The sequence below is a fragment of the Lepidothrix coronata genome, unplaced genomic scaffold, assembly GCF_001604755.1.
Source record: "Lepidothrix coronata isolate B3197 unplaced genomic scaffold, Lepidothrix_coronata-1.0 Scaffold15, whole genome shotgun sequence".
NCBI classification, from domain to species: Eukaryota; Metazoa; Chordata; class Aves; order Passeriformes; family Pipridae; genus Lepidothrix; species Lepidothrix coronata.
The window spans coordinates 4,737,689-4,761,376 of NW_016690195.1; positions in this window are offsets into that span (position 1 = coordinate 4,737,689).

Genomic DNA, 23,688 nt, shown 5'->3' on the forward strand with positions numbered 1-23,688 from the left:
CAGATATTGCCTGCTTTTAGTTACATGGCTTTATTCTTTTCCATATAGCTTGATGCACATATACAGACATTTTGATTTCAGAAGATTTTAGTGATAGAAAAAACGCTGCCATTTAAATATATTACAAACCTTTAGACATAATATTAAACTGTGTTTTCATTTTATAGGCTAGAATAGATATACTGGTCACCAGAACAAACCCTCTGTGTAATAAGGATCTTAATATAGAAATAATAATCAAAAGGTAGATGTGGTTCTCAAAATAGCAAAATACCTACAAATTTTTTATTCTTATTTTCTGGTACAGCAACAAAGAATAATGAAAATTCTTTTAAATCAGCATGTGACTTACAAAAATTGACTTCAAAAGATAATGAAGTTCTTCCAGGTAATGTCTTTTAATAGCCTCAGGACTCAGCATGGGATTTTGTATCATGTGAATTCTAAAATTAAGTACAAGGTAAAGAGATATTTTGCATTGTAATTTTACTGCAAAGTGCAGGCACATGCTCAATAAGCACAAAGTCACATAAAACTCTTCACTTTTTGGAAGAACAAACTAATCTTAGGAAGTATGTTTTTATGTTAAAAATACTCTTGCTTTTTCTTGAAATGAAAATGAAAAAAAAAGGTAGTAAGTCTAATCCTGAAATGCTTGTGAGGGATGGAGTCCAAGACATTCTAGATTCATCACCACTTCTCTGTACCCACACTTACGATAGATTTTATACTGGTGAAATCTTCATAGCAGCTGTAGCTTGCTTTTTGTGACATTCCTTTAGTTAGATATATAACAGTTATTGACATATAGACAAGCACCAAGTGTGTTTTCTGTCCTTGAATTAGAGGTCTGGAAGCAGTGACAAATATTGAAACACCAAATATTGATAACAGGTATGCGTATGTGAGAGATAAAGGGATGTTTTATATCCTGGCTCTTCATGTTGGGCTGGTGATTATGATTATTTGCATGCTCAAAGTCTTGGACATTTCTCGGACTGACGGCTTGAAAAGTTCCTTTTAAAAGTATAGAGCTTGCACCACCGTTCAACATAAATATTTCAAAAATATTTACATATTCATGTCAGTGCTTAAGGAATGAACAAAACATTTGTCATCTCATTGCAGGAGTTTCTGAATTGGTGTGAGAGCACCTAGGTTCCTCCCATAAAATGAGAAAACAATAAACTCTTGATTTTTGTAGCAATGGGCAAAGGGTGACTTCATCTGGTGTTCAAACAGAGCAGTGGTGAGATGCAGAGAAGTAACTCCTCATGGAACATAGTGGACATAAGAGAGGTTTAGGGCTTTTAGAAGGCAATGGATATTCTGTTGTGTGTAGGATTTTATTTTCTTTCCTCACTGCAGTATTTATTTTGTATCTGTTTATTGCCTTCAGGGCACCTAAAATATTGTGTACAAATAAGACTATGTGGCATTTTTGAATGAATATATATAGACATAAAAATTGCTCAAGACTGCAAAATTGGACATTTTGCTTGCCTCAGAAAGGGATCTCCATGAAATCTCATAAACCATGAGAAGCAGACAATCTGCTTTCGTGGCATCCACAGTCCTTTTCCCTAGATTAAGGCACTTCTTTTGAGTACATAAATCTTCAGTACTTAACTGGCTTCAGATCTGCTAAATTCCTACCATCAACTAACATATTGCTTTTCTTTCTGTACTGATTACTGCCAGATCAACAACTTTTTTTTTTTTTTTTTGTCTCCTGGAGATGAGCCGTTTTTGCTAATTTCTGCAATGATTTTAATTTTTTTTCGGCACCTGCAAACTCATGACTCTCAATCTTGCCTTTTCTTAGGATATATGTTCTACAGTTGAATAAGGCATTAGTATAGATTTAACTGACGATTACATTATTGTTTCCTTTCTAATTTCAAGTGCAACATTATTGGTCTTGGGATTTTTATTCAAAATATTCAAAATATGTGATTGCAATTTTCAGTGAAGTCTTTTGAACATCTCCAGTTCAGGTTATCATCTTCTCTTAGGATGATTGTGTGCAGATAAAACACAGATGAATATAACTGATCACGTGATTTAGCATACAGTATTTATATGTTGCCATTACTGCTTTTGTAGCCATTTGATTTTAATCCTGCTGCCTAATCCTCACTTTATCTGGCTTTTTATTATTACTATTTGATGTTTTCCATGCATAACCACTTAAGGAAAAATGTTCTTAAAAAGAAAACCAAGTACTCTCCACAAGTGTAAGAATGTTAATACAAGTATTGCTACATCTTTGTAAAAAAAAGGAAAATGCAAGAAATACCTTTTTTTACCCACATTCTCATTTGCAAAGAAACATGGATGTGCCATGTACTACCATTGATTATTACCAACTAGTTTCAACCTACACAATATACTAGATACAAATTAGACAGCTGAGGAAAAGGAATTAAAATAGATGTTTTCCTACCCTCTGTGTTCAGCTGCTGTTGAGGCTGATCCATTTGGTAGTGCTTCTAGTGGCCATTTTTGTCCATGAAGTAATATGATTTTTGCCATTTGTGCTTTCCCTGAGGTTTACACCCATATTTTTAGCATCTCCATGCCAGTATGAGCTCACCCAGCCTGCAGCATGTCCTGCTCCCAAGGGGCAGGAGGGCAGCTTGTATCTCACCCTTCTCTCTCCTGCATGACGTGCACCCCCTCTTGCCACCATACAAACCATTGCATCAGCAAGGGTTGAACACTCAACAGTATGCGATAAGGAGGTGCCAGGATGCGTGATGGGGGACAGTTATGATCGTTACACAAATGCCAACTCTTTTCCCATGTCCCTCCCACTCCTGTACCTTCCATACTCCTCTTAAGTACCAGTCACAGAATAGAGTCCTTTTATAGGTGGTTTAACACCACTGAAAATAACGGAAGATATAATTTCTGCACATCGAACATGATGCTGTGTTCCAGACTCACAGTACTTCACAGTGAAACTTCCATTGCCTAATGATATTGTGTCCCTATTTCTGGAACTACAAGTCGCTGCCTATCAGATGTTGAAATCTATGGGGATCTTTGTGGTTATGAAACCAACCCCTACAACAGTACAGATTTTTCCTAACACAACGCTTTGCACTAAGACAATATTGAAGAGCAGTGTTCACACCTGAAAAGAAGGGAGGGATATAAATTGCCACTGGCAAACAGGGATTAGTCAACACATTTTAAAGGAGAGGGCTGCAGCGTGACATAAAAAAACCCCCTGCATGGGTCTGTCATAGGAACTGTCACCCACTGTCAGCTACAGTTATTTTCAGGGTTATACAAGTGTTGATCCTGCAAATACATCATGAGCAGTAAAGGTGTCAACAGCTTCTTGTGCTTGGTTCTAGATATCACATGGACTAGTGCTGGCTATTTCCTCACTTGTTCAAGTACTGTTGTTTGCTTATATCTATATGCTCAGCGAGACATAAGAGAAGTCAGATCCCAAAAAGGAAAGGATCATGACTATCTACTTCAGAAATATTCCTGCAGTAAATTCAGCTCTCCTTCCTTCTTGCCAAAGAGTGCTGGAATTCTCTTTGTCATGCTTTAGCTGTTCAGAGATGTTAAGCAGTGAGACTGTATAATCCAAAATACAACAAAGTGATTCAATGGTTCTTGAGATTGCTGTAACTGGTGTAACTTGTCACATCCTTAAAGATCTTATCACAATTTTTTGTCATTGCTCTCCTTATTTTTCCAATTATCTGGAATCATCCTAATGTCTAAAGGCTCAGTCAGGATTAAGTTTGTAATGTGTTGTACATTCTGTACAGGCACGGAATAATCTGTGTATCTGACTGTTTACATGATCCTAATGCCTTTTGCTGAATTCCTGACCTGGAGCACTTTCTTTCTAAAACTAAATATAAAATCCTAATTTTTATGTAAATAAATTAAAAATCCTAGGTCTTCTAATGTCAAACTTCTAAATTTCAAGATTTTGAAATTGTAAGATTGCATTGTGTGTCTTCTTTAAAATACCTGGTGGCCATTTTATTTGTATGTTTGTATATTTTCCCTTACTTAATTGTTTCCAGAACTAAAGTTTTAGGGATTTCTTGTTGGTGGTGGTGTTGGGTTTTTTTTAACATTTCAGATCATGTAAGACCTTATTTTTATGTTCTCAGCACAGCAACCGTTGAAATAAGATCAAAGGCTTGTCTGTAGGATGTATGGAATGTCTTCCTTTTCTAATAGGCCTAGGAGAGGTATTCAGAGAATTGGAAGTACAGGGAAGGGGCTGCCATGGTGTCATGTTTGCTGCAGAAGGATCTATAGGTCTCGAATCCTCTTGGGTGTTTGGTGAGGGTGGAGGATAAAAACATCTTTGTGGTGGTTGTCATCTCAAATTAAAGTGGAGAGGTGGTATCTTTAAACTGTAAAGTATTAGAAAAGGTAATACCTCCACTGAGGTATTGTGGAGTGGGACAGGCAGGAGCTGATGGTGAACACCATGATTAAATAATATTGTCATTACTTGTAAATGAAGCAGGACATTTCCTAGAGGTAACAAATTTCAATTTGAAATTCTATTCTGTTACCCGTCTTTATGTGAATTGATACTACAGGACCTGATATGCAATTTTCAGAGCATATCCCATGCAAGAGAAGGTGCAGATGGACACTGCTGGAATCCCAGAGGGGTCAAGAAAGTTCTTTATACAGATCAGCTGAGGTTCAGAATGCTATTTGACAAGCAGATCATTCCTTTCAATGAGATGCTTAGGAGTGACATAGTTGAAAATGCAGTATCAAATATTTTTATTTCTTTAGAGCCAACTAGTATTCTAAAATATTGGACCTTCTGCTGACATCATTCTACCATGTTATTGAAAAATGGCAAACTAAATTACCAGCAAGCTCATTTATTTGCATTTTTTCCCAAAACAAATCATCGTGGTTTATTTATTTGTAACTTCATTATATTATTTTTTGTTTTTCTTCCATATACAGCTATGATTTATTAACTTTCTTATTAAAAGCAAAGAAACTTTTCCTTGATAATATTTAATTCTCCATTTATCAATAAAACATAAATATATTCTTGACATTTTTATTTTATTTTTGGTGGGATATAGTTTATTGCTTTTAAAAGTTATTCTTCTTGATATTTCTCATCCTTCTTCATCAACAGGGTTTCACTGTGAATTTCAGTGTTTTGTTGTCTATAGTTTGTAATGTGTTTGATTTTACACATTTGTTATCTGTTTAATTTATTTTTTTGCTTCTCAAATGTTTTATGGGCACTTTACCAATACTGATCCTGTATTTGTGTTGGCTTAGAAGTTCCACGTAATTTAAAATCCCATTGGTAGGTCCCTGGGAGGAGACTGTCTTAGGCTTTCACATCCAAGAAATGTAATCCATACTGCCTTTCTGCAGGTTTACTATCTCAATGATGTATGGCAACTGACAGAACTTCTTTGAAGAGTCTCTGAGAAATTTCTGGGATTCAGATACATGACATAATTATATTTTTGATTCACTTATATGTCAGCACTTTTTCTTTTCATTCTACCTCCAGTAGCTCAGATGTCTTACCTGTAACTGTCATCTGTTGCTTAATTTGGAATCAGTCCATAAGTGTCCAGGGTCACTTGAAGGTCCATACTCAGCCTGGATTCTCCAAAAGTGCAAGTGAGCAAGGTGCACTGTTCAGAGAAGCTGTCTGAAGCTGTGAATCTTTTATTTTCCCAGAATCCATCAGTCTTGTAAAATGTAGGATTGTCTGGGTGTTTCTTTTGCTTGATGCATTATAGTTAAACAATAGAAAGGGAGTTGCTAATCACTCTTACACTCGTGGGCCACCTTGAGACATTTTCATTGAGTGGCCTGATATGCAAACCTTCTTTATCAAGCATTTGAAATATGGATTTCTTGCATGGTCACTGTTACATCCAGTACACCACAGTGCCACACAAGTGTATGCATATGGGTGAAATGCCTAAAAGCTACTACCAGTCCAAAGCTTTGGATTTTAAAATATTTTCCATACTTAATCTTCAGAAGTCTATGAGAAAAACAGACAACCACTGTCTCTGAAAACTAGACATTTAACTTCAGATTTGTATCACTGACCTTTAGAAGACATTAAATCTTTAATTTTCATAGAAAAAAATTATATAAATGGGATGTTGAGTAGTTCAGTCCTACTTTTTTTATGTCTATTGACTGCTATTTTCTCTGTTCACTCTGGGATCTATTCTCTTACTTTTTCTTGCAGAATAAGAGTTAAAATTGTTGGGATCACAATAAAAACTCTATAAAAACCAAAGTCATCAGTGTATTTCTAGTTTAGCCTTCCCTAAAACAAGAACAACATTCACTGTACTCTCTCACCTCATTCTTCCTGCTATTTCCCATTAACTGAAAAAAAAAAGTAGGTGTCTCTTTTTTCTTCCTGTAAATAATTTTCACAGAAATATGTACTTGGTATACAAACCATGCGAAGGGGATCTCTCTCCCTAGCTTTGAAGGTATTTTAGATTGTGTTGCAGCCCAGGAACAGTTCTTGGGACTACATCTTTAATAGTGAATAAAGTGATGCCAAATACCACTCTCAGACACTGAAAGTCCATCATCCATACTCCTACATTCCTGGAGTGGTCTCCAGAACAATCACAGCCATGACCAACAAGTTCCAGGCATAATTTAGGACTCAACACAGGCCAGGAACTATTCTCAGTGGGCAGTTTGGATACGGCCAACCATGTTTTGAAGGGAAACAGAATTTAGTATGGGCAAGGGTTATTCCATGCCAAGTACCGAGATGTACTAGAGGCTGTTTCTAATGAAAAACAGGCTTTTTCCTGAGATGTACTTTTTATTACTATTTCAGAGATATTAATATTTTGTAAATGCTCCTTCATGTTCTCTGATATCTAATCTAAGATCTGTGCTTTGTTATGATGATACAATTGCCTGCAAATCAACAAATAAAAAGCAAATATTCTTACATGCATACCAGTTAACTGTAAGTGAGGTGTTACAGCAGTCAGAAGGCCCAAAATCTGTCTCATGCTTAGAGAAACAGCTGAAGAAATGATGAGGAGAAAAACAGGAGGTATCCACCTTTCTGTAGATATAAAGGAACCCAGTAAAGCTGAGGTAATTAATAGCTGCACTTCAACCCGTTGCAGTTTTATTTGTGATGCAGAATTGCTTTATTCTTTGTGAAATGGAAGGTATCAATAATCATGGGATACTACATGAGAACAATTTTTTTACTATGACCTTTTAAATGAACAGCTCTAAGTCAATATGCATTGCGCTTTGAAAAATATTGCTGGTGAACTTTGTGACTTTCTGAGAAACAAGCATTATCTGGATGATACTTTGGCTGGGTGGCTGATTCACTAGCAAAATCCTACTGATGATGTTACTCTATTGTCAATATTTTGAGGTTAAAACAACTTTAATGAATCTTTTGAACAACAAATTTACTATTTTGCACTTAAAATCTTGTATTCCATGTTCAACTTCCATGTAGTAACACACGACACTTATATTGAACCAGTTTTAACTGCAAAATTATTTACAGCACCTTCATGAACCTACAGGATTCTCCTGGATCACAACTGGCAAAATATTTTACAACTGTGAAAGCTTAGATTGTAAAATGTTAAGGACGTGATCTTACATTGTCTGGCATTACCTACAGTTGTCACTGTTCACGTCTAAGGTAACATATTTGGAATAGCACCAATGTAAATAATCACTTAATACAAAACAGGATATGATCATGTTTGCTTGAGAAACATCTATAAAAATTAGAAGCAGCATCTTTTTAGAGACATTTATGTTGCATGAGTGTCCTGGTTTAGGAATGGTACTCCCCAATTTAGTACTGCCACTAAAAATGAAACCATAAACTGCTCCCCTTCCCTCTCCAGGGGGAGACATAAAAGGCAGGGATCACAGGACAATGGGGCTTGAGTCAACTGGCACACTCACTCCAAATCCATAATGGCTCTCGGGAAAGCAGAGAATCTGCAAATGGTGTAGCCCTTCGTGGTCTGTGACATTACTGTTATTTCTGTTCCATGAACAATAGATATACGATGTCTGATTACTTTTCTTGATTTCTTTTTTATCTTTATCTCATACCCAAATAAGTGGTGACTAAGAAATAAAGAATTAAATATTTCATGGAAAATAAAGGCAAGGTTGAGACATTGCTCATGATACGGCACCAAGGCATCACCAGAACAAGAGATTAGGTTTACAGTACTGGCTAGGATTCATACCAAAGTTGAAATTTTTCTTAATGTTATTTTCCACTCATCATATTATAACAGTGATTTATGTACTGCCATTGTCACCCCTGTCTCTCTTACTCTCATCAGCAGAACTGCAGCTGACACCAGATCAAGCACAGGGGTCACTGCTGTTGCCTGTCACAGTGCAAGGCTCCTGTGGTCACTAATCAGAAATAACATTTATAACAAAGGCCATTTCTGCTGCAATAATCATGTTCCTGCCAACAGTTCTCATCTGAGAAAGACATAAAAAATATTATCATTTGACAACAGGTCATATTTCACCTTACTAGAAAAGGAAATCTTCCTGATAAAGAGAAACAAGTGATGTGGCAGATTGCCAGGGATTTATCCTTAAGGTAATAAGGAAATTGAATTCTTAACAGACACTTACAAATTAGTTATAAATGGGTAAGCTGGGAGGTGAACAGTTGTAACTCTTTAACACACACTTCCTGTAAGTCTCCAGAGCTAAGTACCATAGAACTGTTCCAAAGCTGATTGCTGAATTACTAATCAGGAAAGGGAGAAATAAAAAACTAAATGATGCTGATGTATAGGTGCCTGCAGTGCCAAGATGACATGTACCAACATAAGTGATGGAAAGCCAATAGCCAAACACAAAACACAACCCCCGAAAAACAACTCAAAAAAGCAGCCCAAGCAGAAAATAATAAACAAAAAACCTTAGTGTTTTGAAATGTTAAGTGTGGCTCATCAGGAGAATCTGAAAATCTGGAATTCTGCAAAAAGCGGAATCAGTGTTGGAGTTAAGTTTCAAGATAGATGGTGGGAAGCTTTTTTACAGACTGATAAAATAATGGTTTGTTCTTCTGTTCACCAATAGTGGGATGAAATAATTTTGGGAGACTCACAACAATGAAAACATTCACCTCATCTTCTTGACCACAATTTACCCAGCAGCAGATTTTGTTTAACAGATCTGACAAAGTACGACTCAAATGGATTAGCAATTGTTATACAAAACATAAGATATTTACACAAAACTTTTTAATCCTAACCATAGTCGCCTGTCCCCTTATCAAAGACTACATGCTGTGTATTTCAAATTAGAAGAGTTTTGCTAACATGGGCAATGTGTCAGAGTGTCTGTGTTCAACAGTAGAGGACACGATGCTGATATTTCATTGTGCTTAACAGAAAGGATTCCTGATTCTGGATATTCTGCATCTATGAGGCAGCGCACTGAGCATTGCTGTCTACTGCTAGTACTGCCTTTTGCTACAGTTCCATTTTTTTTTTGCAGGATGGACTTGAATTTAATTTAATCTTTATTTCTTAACTTTACAGAAACACACTTTCTCAGATGTTCTGGCTTCACATTGTTGCTAGATGTGAAGGAAGGAAAAGGAATATAACTTCTCTTCTACCCCCCAGCAAGTATTTGTCTTTGCTTCTACTGCTGTGGGCAGGAAAAGCAAAGTAGTCTGTGGCATTTTCTGACTGTGCAATGCAAACACTAACTCAAAGTCAATGAAAGATCATCACTACATTATTCCTCGAGAGCTTTTTTAGGCATAACTTTGTAATAAGCTCACATGTGTACACCTGGAAGTAAAATTAGTTTTACATGCGAGTTATTTCTGTTCTATTTCCATATTTCATTATTTCTAACACTCATATTTTAATGACAAGAGACCAATTTTAGGCAAATGACCTAAATATATCCTTAAATATTTATTTAATGCAATGAAACAACAGACTTTTTTAGATTCCAGCTACATTGCAAAGGAATCAGAAAGTTTTAAATGGTCACTTTATTGAAAACACCCTTAGAAAGAGAAATCCAATGAGTTTTGACTGTTGAAAGCTAAATGATTTAGAAATTTTACTTTGACGCAAGGTTGTATTCAGAACACAGAGCTAATTTCACTCTTTTAGGGCTTGAAAGTACTTGAGTATCTAATAAAACTTTTCTGTGAAATAAGCCAGGTAATTTCACCCTGTGATAGCACAAAATTCTGAAAAAATTACCTAATTTAAAAATTAGAAACTAAAGCAGTATTCAGCAGTGTTTGTATATTATGTAGCATTTTCTAAATTTTAATTTCTTGTCATTAAATTACGTGACACTTGTCTGAATCCAACATAAAAAGGAATCCTTAATCCAAATGAAGGTACTATAGCAAATATTAGTAATTTTATTGCATTACTAAAATAAAATGAAAGCAACTTGTCTTTCCTAGTTTTCCAGATTTCCTGTTGTGCCTTCTTATTTTATCCTCAGTGGGAATGGCAAGGTCTTTGCTAGAGTATCATACAGCCCCATTTATTTTGATTCCTTCTCTAGTAATTTTCCCCAATATAGCCTAGTCTGCATCTTCATTCTTTCTCTTATGTCATATCAACTTTCTCCTTTTGAATTTTAAAAGGACACAGTACATAACCTTGCATTTGAAAACACATTGAGATGTCCTAGCTCTATTTGTACTTAACATCAAGATTCTGTACACTTAATGCAATAATGGCCCAGCATGGATTCAAGGTTGCTCCCAAGTTCTTCAGTGGTCTGAATCTTTCCCATGTCAGAAATATTATTTTCTAATTCTGATTGACAAGAGATTATTTTACATCCTAATAAATAGTATCTTGTGTTCAAGTATATATATTTTTTCCTTCTACTCTTGACCAACCAAAACATCTAGGATCCCAGTAATTCTGCTATTTAAAAGAGCTTGGTGCATAGAAATATGCACAGGGGAGTAAGAGTTGCTCTCTTACATGAAGTAGAAGGGATGTAGGTGTAAACGATAATGGTGAGAATTTTTAAATAGGAAAGAGGTGGTTTGCAAAAGAGCCAAATACAATAAATGTTGAGGCACAAATGTCAAGGTAAAAAATTTATGTAATGGAAAAAGGTATTTTGAAGATATTATTGTTGAAGACCTTGTGGGAAAGACATACTTAGATAGTTTTGTCCTCCAAACTTCTCAGAGGAAATCCTGACAAATATTTCAAATGAAAGTTTTAAGATAGTCTGCAGCTATTCCCCAAAGTCTTATATAAGCCTTACTAGGTTAGGAAAAGAATTAAGACTTATTCAACTGTTGCCAGTCATCATCTCTGTGTAATAGATTCAGTGTGTGAACCAAGTTCATACCTCATCTTATCAATAGCTGAAGTCAACTCCAAGCTGTTCGGCCTTTCAAGTGTCTAAAACACACAATCATTTAATAACTCCTATAACAGCTATCCATTAATGCATAACCATTTTCTCCTTAATAACAGAGATTACTGAAAAAGATGCCATTGAAGACAAAGAGAATTTTTAAGGCATGTCAACTTTCAATTGTATGGAAAGAAGAAGAGAATTGATACAGCAGCTGCAATTTTTTCCATGGTAGATCCAATGATGTCTTGAAAAAACTATGTTGATATATATTTGTTATTTACAAATCATTTAATATCATAATACTCTTAAGAGGAAATTCATAACTTCAGTTGGTGAATTTGTTTATTATAGATGGTAATTGAAAAGAATAAAGCTTTAAAATAATAAATATATGTTAAAAAAGGGAAGAGATTGACAGTAAAAGATATTTTATATTTTTTTTTTCCTATTCTCATGATGTGTCATCTGGCTAGTGCTTGCTATTTTGGAAGGAATTTTCTTCTACTATATGACAGTTCACATCCATTTATTTTTAGGTTTTTATCCAAACTATTTTCAGGACTTTATGTAAGGGAAAATGCACTGGTAATAACGTTTCTATCACTAAATCTTTTACTATGTATTTTTCTGATTTTATTTGTTTTAATTAATTAGTTTTTTTTGTAACACTCTCCTTTGTGCAAATCTCAGTATTCTGTCCTCTCTTAGACTTCAGACCTGCTGTGCACAGCACTAAATATGTATTCTGGTCAGCATGCATTTCAGATGAGCGCAATATGATGAAGTTCGGTTCCCTAAAAAAGTGATAAAACTCCTACTCACTTCAGAAATGAACCTTAAGCAATATGTACTTTTTCTACATGAAACTGCATCAGTAAGTTGAGGACGTGTGTCATGGATGCCTGTCCTTGAAAGTTGAAGGTGCTCAAGAAGAATATATTTGGTCGTCAAGAACCTGGGTTGCTCCCATTTAAATCAAATAGTTCCTTCATAACAGAATCCACATAAGTGTAGCTTAGTTGTGTATAACACAGATCAGTGACAAGATGTTATGACTTTGCGTTTTAGTCTACAGTAGTTTCTGGAAACCAGACTAGTTCATTTCCAGCTGAGATCCAAGTGGTCAAGGCTCAGACCCAGGATGTGTCACAAACTACATCCGTGATATCAAGTGGTTCAGTCTTTCTGTGTCTCAGTTCTCAACCTATAAATGTCATCAGTAAAGATATTTCTGTCTGTTTTCTGTCCTGCCTGTTAACTCTGAAGGTTGGTGCTTTGGGGGAGTTTTTTGGGGTTTTTTGCTTGTTTGTTTGGTTGGTTTGGGTTTTTTTAATCTATTCCTCATTCTACTTAGGAATACTCTAAAGAATAATGTAGGATTGTGTAGACTGATGTCTCTATATATCGCTAACTCCATAATGATAACATAAATGCAAATATTTTGTTAGGTTTCCTTTGTCATGCTATCTTCCTAAGGTTTAAACCAGCTGTGGTTCATAGATCCTCACCCTAAAGGCCCACTGGCTAGCAGGAAGATAACGGTAGCCCAGAGGAAAAAAAGAACAAAGAAGCTCAGGAAGCTCTTAGCCTATATCTTTAAGAAACCTCAGGATAGTATACATTTTTTTCTCAAAAAAGGTCACAATTAATTTTTATTCTTCAGTTAAAAACGGCCACATATATATAAAAATATGCATTCCCATTTCTCAAAACTCCCACATACAGTGATTGTCACATAAGAACAATGGAATTCTGCACAGTACTGTATGCACTAGTCTCCCAGGTTCTATGAACATAAAATTTCTGGAATTAAGCATATAGTAAAGCACACTGGTTGACATTTGTGCAGCCAAATTGAATTCTGTACAAGCATTCAGAAAGTCTGCAAGCCAAGTCCTGTTGACTTAAACATCTCAGAACTTTGAAAATTTCAGACATAATTCATAGAAGCTAAGTGGTAAAGAATGAAAGATGAGAGAGAAAGAAACCAGCAGCTTTATGATAGAAACACTGGATGCTTAACAAAGTGTCTCCTAATCACCAACTTCAGATGTAGATAATTCAGCCCAGAGGATCAATGATTTTCATACAGAACTTTTTGTCTGCCAATGGCTAGAATTCCCCAGGTGTGCTTAAATTTGGAAATAAGGATCTAGTAATTGTTCATGCTTTGAATAAAGACAATACTTGGTAATAAAATCTTTATAAATATCACCTAATCACCCACAAAATAGGCCAATGACCTAATGCTATAATTTAAATTTTAAATTTAAAAATTTGACCAGAGGGTGGTTTTTTATTTAACATATGTTTAGCTTGGGTGGGCAGATCGGGTCCAGTCTTGTTAAACCAAAAATACTATACCTTTGGGTTTACTCAATAGGAAGAAAAGCAGAGCAGAGTATTAAAGTACTGATTGATGAAAGCATCTGACATGAGCTCATGCAATATGACTACTGCTTCTACCGTGGGACTGCGCCCCTCTGCAAAGGGGTGTGTAAAGGCATTATATGAGTGAAGTTATAAGTTTGGCATAAAAGTGATGCATTGGTTTTGCATTGGCTGCCTGCACATGGGCTATAAGTAGTACCCACTAGTTCCATGTTGCATTTAGTGAATGGATGTAGCAAGGTGATGTTGGAGAGAAATTTCCTTCTCAGTGGCTCAGACACTCCCCTAAGGTGCTTCTTTTGCTTCCCTTCCTCTCCCATTGTCTAACAAGAGGTTCTTGCCTCTAACTTTTGTAACTTCCTGGACCTAAAGTCAAAATACAAGGTCACACAGACTAAAATTCCACTTCTGAATTGAAAAAAAACCTGAAATCACTTGCAATAATACTTTTCTTTTAGTTTAGGTTGAACTATTTAAAGCCAGTTTCTTATTGCTCATAAGCCAAATTCCTGTTTCATTTCTATTGTTGAGAGGTTAGAGAGGAAAAAAAAAAGAATGGCAAGAGTTGGTATTCTGTCAGCAAAATGCAAAAATCACCTTCTTTTCAGAAAGATTCTGTCATTACAATTAGGTGGAAGAGAAGGTAGCCATCTGGTAAACTTATAACTTTTTTACCAAAGCTTCCTTTCAGCTTTCATTTAAACTCTTACACAACAGAACAAAGCTAAAACTCCCCGTCTCTGGTCGTAGTTGTTGCTGCTGTTTATCATTATTATTAATGTTATTGTTATTATTAATATTGTTGCTGTCGATGTTATTATTATGGAGGTGGGGAAGTGAATAATAAGGGACAGATTTGTTTTCCTGGAAGTCAGATCACCTGAAATACTGACTGTAGGCAAAGTCAAGTTCAAGCGCCCTTCATGTTTCCAGTGTTTTGATTCTGAAAGGACGGACATATAATCTGCAGTTAAATAGGGAATTTCCCTGACATCAAGAGATATGTGTATTAGAGCTTAAATTTGATAGCTTTTACTATCAAACTGAAGTATTTTAGCAGGGAAGACATACACAATATGGATAGATATGCAATATTTCCTTTGGAAGAACATCTCAAAACATTTCATTCTAGAAAAATTGGAACTGAATTTTTAAAAAACATCTCACTGGAGCTTCATAAACTCTCAAGCTGCAGGACTCTAACAGAATAAGGCAGCTTTGGGTATCTTCCCAACTTCAGTCTGCAAAGCTGTGGCAAAAGCAGAAGATTTTCAAGCCTTCCTTCATAATCCAGTGGAATTGCTATATTCCTTTTCCAAGACACATTTTCTCACACGGAAGTCTTCAACTGGAAATCTAAGAATTTAGAGGTAGTCAAGCACACTGCAGTCATCTTCTTCACAACCAGAAAGACATCATCCCAGATTTTAATGTTCTCAAAATAGTTACAACTTTACAAATAAATTCTTTTACTTCCACTTCCTTGTCTTCCTCTCTTGTTTTCTGTATATCAGAAAAGTGCTGACATAAATCAACTCGTATATTTTAAAGGAAAATTATCCACTATCAACTTAGCAACAGTAATAAAAAAAATTATCTTTTATAACCTGTCATACTCTAGCAGTTACGACTGCATTTTTATGTGAGTTCACAGTCTGAAGTAGCAGAAGTTTATTGTGAAGTATGCTCAACTCTGACATTTTTTTTTAAATACTTAATGCTAAATTCACTTACTCCTTTGCATGACAGTAGCATCTGGAGAGTTTTTCTGTTTTTTAAGTAGCTAGGATAACTAGTTTTCCACTTCTGGAAAATGTTACTTTCAGGGAGGTAAAGGACTTACAATTAAGGAAAGAAAAAAGCCAAAAATTACAGTACTATGAGCATGACATCTCTGTCTGAGAGTCCTAATTGCCAGACACAGAAATACTGGCTCCCAGACCACATCAAAACAAATGAGAAAATATCATTAAATACAAGTTTGGAACCATCATTTTCCTGTATAATGTTGTATATTTTCACCAATCTGACAACGTGAGGATTTCATGGAGTGTAAACAGAACTTGCTAGAGTAGGAACAAGTGGCCTCAAATTCAATAGAAAAATAAGAATTCAATAGTCTTACTAAATCTGTATAAATTTAACAAATGTTGAGGGAAAGAAGAAATAATGAATAGGAAAATGCAATAAAAAATCTGTCTGCTGAATGTTTAGTGTCTGACCCTGGACCCAGGCCCACTAGGACATGCCCTCTGCAGGCTGGGACATGCAGCAGTAAGGTCCTTATCTGCTCTCTGGAATGTTTCTGGATTTTATTCAACCATTTTTTAATACCAAATTTGTAAAAAATCCAGGAAATCTCAAGCCATCCATTTCTGAAAAATATATGTTTTCATTAAACATAAAGTTGCTAGCCCTGGGCAAATGGGAATAGAAATGTCCAAATGAAAACCAATGCTCTGTGCTGAAGTAAGCTGGGATACTGCAAACCTGGCAGTTTCAGTGCTGTTGTACAAAAACCCAAAGTAGCTATTTAGGAAATGAAAACAAACTAAACAAGTTAATAGAAGCAAATGCTTTAGAGCATTAGAGCAAGTTGTTTTAGAGACATAGGACTTAAAAAATAATAATAAAATGATAAGAGAAACGTTGTTGTGCAAATTTCTCCACTGTCCTGAAAGAGGTCCACCTGCTGCTACAGACATCCTTTGCCAGAGCAATGTAGAAGTCTTTATAGAAATAAAATCCTATAATAAACTTCTTCTGCTTCCTCAAAGTGTGTGTGTGGGGGGTTCGCTCTCTTAGGACTTAGTTCTGTTACTCAGGTTTTTATCCATGTGAAACAGACACACAAGACACAGGAGCTAAGAAAAACTCACCTGCCTTAAGGAGAGGATGGAGGCCACCTCAGTACATACAACTCAGACATGAGAGATATGAGATATCTCTCAGATATGAGAGGTATCTATCTATGAGATATGGTTTGAAGCTGGCTCCCTGCCAAGTCTCCAAACCTTACCACAAGAAGTGTGTGTCCCTCCCCCTCCTCCCCCCCAAACCTCAGGGAGAAGAGGGAAAAAACAACCAAGGAAACCGAAACGAGAGAGAGACAGCTAAAGCAATATATATAAATATATTTACACATATTACAGTTATATACAATTGAAATATATATATATAATTTCACAAGGAAAAGGGAAAGGGAAGGGGGAAGGGAAAAAAGGAACAAAACCAAAATAAAATATATATATATTCCGATCAGTAGCCCAAGATCTAGCAACTAAAAGAATTAGCAAAGAATATATTACTACTCTCCTTGAGACAACAGAAAGTCATGCTGGAACGATCGCCAGCTACCTCTGTCTCCCAGGGTCGGCAAGGCCTTACCAGGCCTCCCTCCCCAACACGACAGACTCAACAGCAGGGAACCTGCACCTCCAAGCTGCCGGAAGGAAAGAGAGGGCGAAGGCCTCTCCTCCATTCTTCTTATAGTCTGTCTTACATAAAAATCGTAGGGAATATTGGGTAAATCTGGGCCCTTCCTTGGTTACAAACTGGTCACCAGGGAAGGCCTAGACCAAACTACCACAACCAATATATAGGTAACTGTGTATCTGGTATGTGATTCAGAATTACGGTCTGTGGACATCAGTCAGTGAGAGATACTCATCTGATCAGCCAGGGCTTTCTGATTCTCAGCGCCTTGACTTGCCCAAGACTTTTCTGGCTTCATCCCCATTAATCTGTAGCAATTGTCTGTCTCTTGTGGAAATGCTTACATGTAAACATCTAAAGATAGCATCCCTCATTACTTTACAGAAACTACCCTTCTTTTCAGATGCCACTGGATTTCTTTATTCTAGTCTTTTGTGCAAACTTCAAAGACTTGTGGGTAGCCCCCTTGCTGTGAGTTCCTCAGTGATGGACTGCTTTCAACTTTACACTTGCCAAGATAAAACAAGGCCAGTCAGATTTGAAGGCAAAAGGACCTGACTGCTCAATGGTACAACTCTTCTATTGTATGTATAGTTAAAGGACCCCACTGCTGTCATGTTGTAGACAGTGGATTAGCTAATGAGACTGTCCATGATAGCAAAGAGCTCATTCTCAACATTCAGCTAGTTTTATGGCCTAAGAACAATAAATGCTCACATTAACTCTATAATGTTTTCCCAGAATACAGCTAGCCACAATCTACAAATGTAGTCTCTAATTTTATTATTTGATAATAAAATCTGGTAAAACACTTCACCTCCTTCTCCTGGAGAATGGCTTTCAGAAGCAGAAAATGCTGTGAAAAATTCAAATTAGAGGTTGGAAATTAATTATAAACATGACATCAGGACTGAACTGGGTAATCTGAATCACTTGCTTACAGACCAGTTAATAATATTCATACACTTTTCATTGAAAACAACCACCTCGTGGCTTCACAGGCTGGTTCAGTGATTCCGCTGTCATGAGTACAATTATTAAATAAACACAAGAGAATAAAGGAGAGAGTAAGGGAATGAATTTGCCAGCTGGAAACCTTAACAAAATGATATTTGATGACCTCAGGAACCACTCAGTACAATTGAACCCTGTCTATACTTGGCAATATGTTCACAATAAATGTAATTGACTGCTCCTCTCTGAACTTTGGGACTGTATGGAACTGATCTGTCCATGAAGATTAGATGTTCAGTAATGTCTTCGCTTATGTGAGGTCTTTATTACCCTGCGGCTAGTGCATAGGCTACAGTATACTTTAGAAATTATTTACATATTTTGTTATCAAGATTTTCTCTGGTATGGCTATTATGGTGACATTCTCTTTCTTTACCCTCCCTCTTTTTTCTCCTTGTTCTTCTATCTGACTTTTTTTGCACATACTTTTCTTAGCGCATAGTTCTTTCATGCTTTTTCAAATCTTTGTGGGTTTTTTTTAAAATTTATATATTTTGAGGTAAATTGGATGCACTTTGATATCAGCAACTTTACAAAATACAGGACACACCCTCTAGACAAAGGTTCTTTTTCAAGTTTTCTTTGGATTAAGGCATTTTCAAAGCAGAAATTAGATGACAGACAAAAGGAACAAGAAAATAAATCTTTCTGCTTGTAATCCCCTTCCAACTAGTGCAAAATATGCACAAAATATTCCCTAAAACAGTGCTGAAAATCAAGCCAACAAAGTCAGGTCTCCTTCAGGTGTTGGTAAGCAGACCAAACTGATAGCAATGACTATGCATGCACAAGCAAAACAGTCATTGGTCTAGTGAAAAGTGTCTCTGCCCATGGCAGGAGGGATAAAACTAGTTGGTCTTCAAGGTCCCTTCCAAGCCAAACCATTCTATTATTCTATTATATACTTATGTATGTATACAAATTCAGGATATTTTAGAAAAAGAGATAGTCTACATCTATTATCATCATGTATTATAAATATATGTAAAAATCCATCAAGGTTTTAATGTAGGCTTTCAATTGAAGTTCTAATAAACTTTACATTTATATGCAATCTTAATTTATAGTGTAACTCTGAGTTGCCTCCATACCCAGGAACTTCATCCCATAAGAAGTGAGACAAATCTTATTGTATTTCCCTTTGATACAAAACCCACTTCTTTTGTTTCAGCTTCCCAAATAGGAAAATGAATATTAATATAGTAATTTTCTATACAAGGAATAAGTCCAGGAAGGGACTGAGGTGTGCCTCTCATGAAGCAAAATGGCATAGAAACCACAGTCTAACTTAGTCCAGAGTTCATCTCACCAACTGCATGGCCTGAGTGTCCCAAATAGGCATCACACAGACCCACATGATTTTATTTAACTGGTGAGAAGATGGAGATCACCTCTAGAGACCAATTTAGATGGTGTGTGGGCTGCAAGTGCAAATCAACATGGTTTGTGACTGAGGGGACTGAGGAAGTGAACTGCTCCTGCATTTGTACCAGCTGCAACTTTCCCAGGGCTGATGCTTTCCAGTTTCAGTAAATTGCATTACTGTAACCAAAATGGAACATGGTGAAGAAATGAGTTATCATTGTTGGCTCTGAGTCAGAGAAGACCGGATGCTATCCTGAAGCCAGTGGGACACAGTAGTGAACATTTCTTGCAAACCAAAAATATAAGAACATTATCAGACATAGATCATCTAAATTAGCACTTTGTCAGCTAAATATCTACAAAGTAGGTCACACAAACCCAAAGAAAATCCAGAATCATCAATTATCTAGCTAGTATCCCATTGATTTGTTTCTAAAACTTGTGCCCAAGAGTTTACTGATTTTTTTTTTTTCAATTTAATAAAAGATTTTTCCAGAACTTTTGACTTCCATCTTTGTCATGGCAAAATAGTTCCCCAAAGTTATTTTCAACTTTAACTGAATATAAAGTACTAATGCTAGGATGAGTTAGGATCTTCATTTCAGAGCTAGAGGTATCAAAAGAATATGTTCATTTTTTAGAACTTTTCTATTCTCTGATGCCTTACTGTTAATGAAGATGTAGCATTCAGTCTCTTTTCATCTGCCTAAAGGGAGGAGGTGAATCACATAGGGCACCTAGCCTCCAACTGCTGCTCCAGAATAATACAGTTCCCCTGTAGGGCCTGTCACCTGTGACACCTTGTTCAGCTGTCTTAGGATGTCTCAAATGACACCAGAAGTCTTTGTTTGGGCAACTGCATTGAGTCCTTCATGATACAGTCCTTCCCGTCCTTCAGGGAGAGAAGTAAGACATGTTTGTTCTAGGAATCTTTTTGATTGATCTCAAAATAACTCCTGATAATTAGCCTTTTTACCAGAGGTTTCATTTTTCTATGGTGATGTGTCTCGTAAGATCAAGCAGCCTTTGAGAAACACAGCCTCGATGAGGGTTCATTTTCTACAGTGTGTAACAGCAGGCCGAAAATTGATTGTTTTTATGAGAGAATTAATAAAGGCTGTAACAAAGTAGTAGGGAGAACACAGTCAGGTGCAAGAAATATGACACTGATGGTGTGGATGATTATGATTAGATTTATTGCTAATATAATATCTAAATATTGTCAGTGCAGCATATAATATAAGCAGGTCTAAAGGATTATAATATAAGCAGGTTTGGCTAGAAATGTCCAGGTTAACAGTCTTTGGCCTTGCAGAATGAACAATTACAAAGCAACAAAGCATCTATATAGATAATTTGGGATTTTATCTCTGTAAGTAGGATATCTTAGCGCTTTTACTCACCTGTCCAAAAGTGAGTGTTCCCCGTCTTCAGGCTGGATGTACTCTGCAGGTGTCCCTGCTGGGGGGTGATCAACCTGGAAACTGCTGGCAACCTCAGGAGATCAGTTTGCACAGTTTGCCCAGTCTCCAGCAGAATTTTATACCCCTTTTCAGACCTATGTGTACCAAAGTCAATCCAGTCATCACAGCTCCCACAACTTACAATGCATCCATTATGCAAGCATCCACAGAGTTCCTCCCACAATTAATTCCCACCTGATCTTCTCATCTTAGGACAAATCATGTTCCCCCTTGGAGACAATAAAAAGGGAGAGTGTGTGTGTGGGGGGGCAGGATGCACCCAAAGACTTGATTATCTTTCCTTGCCCTCACAATGACCTGATTTCCAAGGCACTGACGACTAGGACAGTTTTTGGGTGACATTTTTTTACAATTTGTCTTAAACTTACCAATGTATGACTTGTTTAAAAATGGCCAACCATGAAATGCACATTTTCCCATGGAATCCACCTGCAGTTTTATATACCACAGGTATTGAAGCATCTTGGTATTGGGACTGACTCCAGTTGTTTTCATATCTTTTAGAAGAATGTGAACTCTTCAAAGCAGATCCCAGATGTAAGCTGTCCTTTCAGGTTAGTGTGACTCCAGTGATGTCAACAGAGCTGCCCCAGCTTCTGCATCACACTGACTCAGTTCTCCCAAATGAGGCTTTTGGTAATTGTCTCTACATTCCAGGTTGTTTCCAGCTAACGCATTACATTGTTTCTAAATATTAGTTTTTATTTTAGGGCTTTTAAAATGAATATTTTTTTATAAATCTCAAGAAACCCTTCAAAACTGTAAAGATTTCCAGAATGCTTAGACTTACTGCCTAGTCAGTGTCAGTCCTTTGCTTGTCCTGAATTTGACATGGCTGGTGTCTTGCTGGTTCTCTCTTTACTCCGTTACAGCCTTTTGCTAGAAGGAAATCAGTACATGAGAAATCTGGAGATGATACTATAATACAGTAGTAAGGATTATTACATAATTTAATTAAAAATATGTGTGAGTTTTTCTAGTGACATTTTAAATTATTCTTGTTATATTCTGTCTGCATTTTTGGTAAAGCTACAAATAGGTTCTTATAAATCTATTATTGTAACTTTGTCAATCTGTACTTGAGTGTCCAAAAATTATTTGACTCTTTTGTCAGTTGAACATTTTGGTCGTAATGATGAGGGTATTCTCAACACACTTCGACTCTCCCAGCTGATGTCAGCCAACAGGCACAGAGGTCAGCCAGAAAGCTGTTTGAAGATACACACAGAAATAAAGCAAAAATGAAGGAAAATTAAACACAGAGAACATCATGGGCCATATGCCTTCCAGTTAAAGGAATATTCTACCTATGGAAAAAAAAAGGCTTTAAGTATAAAAATAATTATGCTATCTCTTTTGAGACCACTTTTATAGCAACAAATGCAAAAAAGAGCTGTTGTGACATTGGATTAAAATGCTGTTTTTCACCAAAGTAGTGGTCACCTCAAACAGTTCAAGGAATTATCCCACCTTACGCAGTAGCTCTGAGACAAGAAAGAGATTGTTTTGAACACTTTTATTTACACCACCTTGCCTACAACTGTCACAGCTTCAGTGCTGAGAGAGATTTAAAGGAAATGAAAACCAAAAGAGGCCTTCTTCAGTATGTTGGTTATTGTCTTGCCAAATCAGCCATCTGCGTACAGAGCCAGTCTTTGTGTCACTTGTGGCCTTTCCTTGGCTTCTGCTCAGAGAGCTTAGGAACTGTTTGTTGTTTAATAGAGCCCTCAGAGATTATTCTTGGAGAGAGTTATTTCTGTAAATCAGAATACACTGACTGGAAATTCTTTTCCAAAGCCATGAAAAAGGAGCAATTGGATGCACTCTTCCCCTACTAAGTATTCACTGGGAAACAGTAAACTGAATTTGAGGTCTACACTCCCAAAATTTTTGTTTCCTATTCATCAGTTTATCACACTCAGGGACACTGTCTGATGTATATGCAAAGACTTCTCAAGTGAATTGATGTCGTCACAATACGAAGGTTACTCACTGTCTTGCAGAGTTAGGTCAATGTTAGGGAGCAAATTTCTGTGTCAAAAATAGTAGTTCTGGCAACTTAACAAGAATTTGTGTTTGAGACACTTCATGGACATACATATAAACATGACTATCTACAATTGCTATATATTTGTCTGGAAGTTAAACATTAGAAATTTTTCCTTTTTGTCTATGAAAGGTAGAGGTACGTTGTATAGAATGGAGAAAATAACTGTTTGAGCTATAAATAAACATGTTTGATGATTTATCTTTGGGAGGAAATTTTTGAATACTTGCAACTTTCAAAATGCAAATTCTTAAAAATTCATAACTGAAATGCTTTCCCAAACATCAGTTGAAGTTTCCTGAATTTTCTCCTTCAACTGAATTTATTCTCCTAGAATTAACTTCAAATCAAGAAATCATTTCCATCTTTGAAATTTAATATTTTAATAAAGAACTTTGTGCTGAATAAAAAATTAAATGCCAGCATTGTTAATCTGCATCCACTGAATCAACAGAACAGTTTTTTGACTTTATGTCTTACTCTCAAAAAATAAATGCAGGCAAATTATTCCTATTACATTCATATTTATATTTATATCAT